At 50.6% G+C, this 5,246-nt stretch overlaps 1 long non-coding RNA gene across 1 annotated transcript in view; it reads left to right on the top strand.

Moving 5' to 3' along the window:
* The first annotated feature begins 490 nt into the window (after positions 1-490).
* LOC109296193 overlaps positions 491-5,246 on the top strand; it is a 38,721-nt gene continuing 33,965 nt past the window's right edge. Inside the window, exons 1-2 of the long non-coding RNA XR_002096925.1 lie at positions 491-1,503; positions 4,561-4,679. This is a non-coding gene — a long non-coding RNA (uncharacterized LOC109296193). The remainder of the gene's footprint in view (positions 1,504-4,560; positions 4,680-5,246) is intronic.

The following is a 5,246-nucleotide window of genomic DNA, read 5'->3' as shown; positions in this document are numbered from 1 at the left end:
GACAGCAAGTGCTGGCGTTGGCTGGAGCTGCTGGGCGGGGAGGGAGGAAGCTGTACTTTTAAGGCCTGGGCTTCAGCAGATGGGTGGCAAATGTTTGTCGCAACTGTTTAAAGGAGAAAATGGGAAAGCTCGGACTGAGGGCGGCCGCCAACCATGAGGCAGGAGGGGCAGTGATGTGGGAACGGTCATGTGCGTAACAGGGTCAGCCAGGAAACTCCTTAGGCACAAGACCTCTCCAAGGGAAACCCAGGCCACTGAAGCACGAACTTTGATGATTCAGTTGGTGAAAACTGATCCAATGCCCTGTCCTGGTGATGGCAGGGCCTGCGCTACCGGAGAAGACCAGTGAAGCCGAGATGCTGGCTGTTGTGACCACCTAAGGTTGCACGAGCCTTGCTCTTTGCTGTTAAAGGGCTGCCGTGTCCCGCTGCAGAGGTGGATGCATTTAGCAGGGAGTGCGGCGATCTCCCTCGTTCACTCCCCATGCTGCCGTCAAGCTTGGCTGCTTAAGGGATTCCAGCTCCTCCGAAGAAAGACGAGGTGGGGAGGTGGCCGAATGCTAGGAAGCTTCAGGACTTGAAAAGCACGGCTGAGGATAACAATACAGTTGGAAGCCCGCGAAGCCGGGGGCTGGATCACTCTGGTGGCTGCTTTGTCCTCTTGTTCGCGCCAGATCTGGGATTAAACTGCATCATGCCACAGATCCACCCACCAGTCCCCCCCCAGCACTCGGACCAGACATCTCGATTCCAGGATGCTCAGGCAATCAAGTGAGGGGGAGCTGATCTCCCAGCTGAGAGGTGCTCTGGGGAAAGATGGCGTTTTGCCATATCCCTGCCAGGAAATCCAGTTCCTGAGCAGATGGTTCAGCTCGACCCCGCCAGGTAGCTCGGAGTTCATTAGCAGGCCCTAGATGCTGCAGTTTATAGTCTGAAGCTTCCCAGCACCCGTCCGAGGACTGTGGCTGGCTATCAAAAGAGGAGATGGGTTTATAATCAAGAACATCTTTCATCGTTAATCTCCTGATCCTGATCTGGTTTGTGTATATTATCCCAGGTCCATGCACTAACAATCCTTCCATGTATTTGTTGGCCTCACACCCCTACAAACCAGCAGTGTCCCTCCCTTGTGCAGGTGGAGAAGTGAGATCCAGGCAGATTAAGTGACTTGCCTGAGGTCACACAGGAAGTAAGTGGCAGAGCTGGGAAACAAACCTGGGTGCCCGGGCCTCTCCTGTGTATGGAGCCATCACTCAGGTCCTTTGAGCTGGGCCTCTTCCTCGCAATGCCTGACTCCATCACTGTAAAGGTCGGTCTCTCCGCTGCGGAGGTTAATCAGTGCGGCACTAAGCACTTTGACGAGCTGGTTAGCTGCAGCTGGAGCCTGTTAACCAGCCTGCCTGTTTGGCTGTGGGCTGTATTTAAGGTCAAACAGCCGCTTTTTGGTTTCAGCGTGCTAGGCCTGGTTTCTGCCTGTCTCTCGAATGCAGATGCTTCATCTGTGGTCGGTACCCTTCTTAGCTGTTAGCACTGAAGGTCCTAACCATTGGCCTGGGCTGCCTGTGCTCTGGCCTTACTAGTATCAAGAGGAAGTAAGAAGAAAAGAGTCTCAATCGCTTCCAAGCCATTGAGAGGGAGAGGGAAGGGGAGGAACAAATGCGGCTGAATGTTTGGAGCCAGCACCTGGGAGCTACGGCTGGGCTTTGTGCTGTGTGAAATCATGTCATTTCTCTGAAGCAGCGTTTCACTCCTTCTGCGCCAATCATCCTTGCTCTCTCCCTTCCGGCCCACTTGTTGCTATCTATAATCTTGGTGCTTCCAGCCCACGCTGGGGAAAAAAACCCATGAGTCAGGTCCTGGACTCATGAGACCGCACTGAACATCACGGGGGTCCTTGTCACCGTGCCCCTTTCTGCTTCCTGATCCTTTTAGGGACTGGTGATGTCCCTCTCCCAGCTTTTCTCTGCAATCAGGAGGATTTGAAACCTCTTCTCCTTTACATCCCTCCAGCAGCCAAGGGCTTTAACAAAACCACCAGGCTCCCAGTAAAACCCTGAGAGGTGGCAATGCTATCGTCTCGCCTCCAACAAGGTGTCTGCACTTTCTCCTGCCTGCAGCCCTTGCCCATAACAGAAGTGACTGGATTATCCCTTATGCAGATGATGTGTAACTCCATCTCTGGCCAGGCCGATATTGCTGGTTGCTTGGATGCCTAGAGCGAAATCCAGGGAGGCAGTAAAGTGGCTGTTAAAGACTTGAGGAGAATACAGAAAAGACTGACACAGATAAGTCCGTCTCTGATGCGCAGCTTCAAAGGAGTCTAGATGACAGTGGCTGGGCTCCTGCCAGGCTGGAACGGGGGGCTCTTCCCAAGGCTGAAGGCCGCGCTATACTGCTGTAGCTATGCTGGAAAAGTGACCACGGCCTGGGATGAGGAACTAGGGCTACTGAGTCCAGAGAAGAGAAGGCTGAGAGGGGATTTGAAGGGCGATTACAGAGGCAGTGGAGATGGGCTTTAATTTGGGTCCATAAGGGACAGGACTAGGAGCAACGGCCTCAAGCTGCAGCAAAGGAACTTGAGGTCGGGGATGAGGAGGACCTTTCTGACTCTGAGGGTGGTCAAACATTGGAACAGGCTGCCCGGAAAAACTGTGGCATATCTCCATCCTTGGAAGTTTTCAAGAGCAGGTTGGACAGACGCTGAGCCGGGGCGGTTGAGTCCGGGCTCATCCTGTCTTGAGCCGGGGCCCGGACTAGATGTGATCTTGTGAGGTCCCTTCCAACCCTACTTTCCTATGAGCATCAAACCATCTTCTACCAAGAGAGCAGTGTCCAGGGGTTTGCTGGTATTGTTATATCTGTCCCCTCTAAGTGGCGTTAGACCATAAAAACATAAAAACTGCCATTGACTGGGTCCGAGCCTGAGTCCATCTTGCCTGGTCTCCTGTGTCACAGGGGCAGGGAACAGATGCTGAGAGGGAGAGTGATCTGGGTTGGACCAGGGCTTCTCCCACTGTTTCTATCCCACTTGCAGACTGCAGCATTTAAGGACTTGGTAGTGCAGATTTGGCCTGCAGATAATACTAAAAGGAGACCTGGAGTCCCAAAGGCCCTTGGCATGGGAATAAAGCTGAGGGACACTGAGAGGCTCTAACAGTTCCTGGGTGCATCTACATATTCATCCACGTGCTTTTGCTAATGTGCATTAAATTTAGTACCTCCATTGTGAGGTACTAGAAAAGGGTTCATTTGCCATTTTAGTGTGCAGTAGCAAAAGCACATGGGTTTTTTGTGACTCCTTAATGCGCATTAAAATAGGCTAATGTGCATTAAAGTGCATGTGTAGACGTGCCCCCGGAGGTTGAAGAGGATTTTGCAAGGAATGCTTGCTGGTTGTCTTGAGAGGGGAAAAGGTAGGACCTGTCAGGGCTATAGAGGGGAGAGAAAGCGTGGGTAGGGGGCATGTCTGTAGCCTGTTATTTTACAGCCACTTTTCCAAGCACAATTGGTGGGTAAGTCATGCTTTCTTCTGACATGGGAATCACTTCCGTGGTACCTGCAAAGGCCGGCAGGATTCTCAGCTGTGTGCGAGTGATATTTCTCCTGGCAGGACTGCTCAACCCTGACCAATTGCATGGTCGCTTAAACTCTACCCCGTGCAGTTTCAATTGTTTGAGTGGTTTTCCTTTAGTTCCTGTCCTATAACCGTGCTGTCTAGCGGCTGCCGTACACCACCCCAGAAGTGGCTGCAGTCCACTCCTGGATGGATAAGAGGACTAAGACCTGATGCTTAGAGACAGAATCCTAGCCAAAATGGACACGTGGTTACAGACAGAGGAGGGGTGATGGACTTGCTGGTACAGACAACTGTTACCGGGAGAACATGGAATCAGATTTATTTGCATTTCTGCTTCTTGTTGCCCAGAAAACAAGGGAGGGAGCAAATGGCAGGAAGGAAATGTACTTAGCAGACTTGCGCAAGGCAACAGATAAACCAATTTCCCTAATGATAGGTTGGGTATATGGAGACAAAGAGGGATTTGAGCAAATGTGGGGAATAAATGCACAATTTCTTTGGATTGGGCGACTACTTGCTTCTGACTGGGATGGTGTATGCATATAAGCTTGAAAAACTGGGTGTCTAAAAATCACCGTCATGCTAAACCACCACCTCCCCTTCCCAAGGAAATTCATGTCCACCTCTTCCACAGCCCTTAGGTGATTTGAATGACAAAGCATCTCTGAATTTAGCTCAAATCAAAGGGAGAGGAGACACAGATGGCTTCCCTCTAAGGGACCCTTTTACGTATAAGTCAGGTCACCGGAGTTCCTATTGCCAATCTGGCCAGAAGACCCAGGAAAGGAAGTCCAAATTGGACCTAATACTGCTTTAGGCAAAGACAGTTGGGAATCAGAAAGAACAAATAACATTGTATGGGAGACGCTGGCTTAGATCTCAGCTTCTGGCTCTGTTGCAGCTTCCCTATGTGACCTTGAGCACTTTGTTCAATCTCAAGTGCTTCCTGTAAAATAATTCACCTTTTATCTCTCTTGTCTGTAGGGATAGCAAGCTCTTCAGGGCAGAAACAGAGCTCAGTCAGTGTTTGTACACCTCCTGGAGCTGCAGGACCCCAATCTGATTTGCACAGAGCTGAAGGCCAGAGCATCTTATCTGAGCAGGTGCCCGCTTGAATTGCAAACTATTACCTGATTTGCTATTAACTATTGCTGTTAGGTCTTGCTCACTATTCCTGCCTTCCAAGTTTAATCCTTCACTTGAATATCTGCAGGGTTACTTTTCTTCAGACCAACCGGTCCATGCCAACAGTTCATAGATTCATAGAAGTTAGGAGCTGGAAGGGACCTCACGAGATCATTAAGTCCAGCAGTTATCATATCCGAGCCTTTGTGCTTTTCACTGATAAACCTGATTTTCTTGACCATATTTCTAACCTAAGTCCCTAATCTATACTTGACACCAGGGGTGGCCAACCTGTGGCACACAGCAGATCAAGCAGGGTGTGGGGACGGGACAGGCAGCACAGTGGCAGGGAGCAGAAAGCAGAACAGCAAATCAGGCAGAGAGCACTGTGCTGGGAACAGAAAGCAGAGCAGCAGATAGGGCAGGGGAATGAGAACAGAGTAGCACTCAGGGTGGGTATGAGGTTAATTTGTGGCACGCCTGCCAAAAAAGCTGGCTCTATGGCTCTACACTATATGGGTTCCTTTATATATATTTAATGGGTT

Source organism: Gavialis gangeticus, unplaced genomic scaffold (genome assembly GCF_001723915.1).
Source record: "Gavialis gangeticus isolate Ggan-Ray unplaced genomic scaffold, GavGan_comp1, whole genome shotgun sequence".
Taxonomy (NCBI): Eukaryota; Metazoa; Chordata; order Crocodylia; family Gavialidae; genus Gavialis; species Gavialis gangeticus.
The sequence above is the reverse complement of the archived record's forward strand: the minus strand, read 5'-3'. Positions and strand labels throughout refer to the sequence as shown.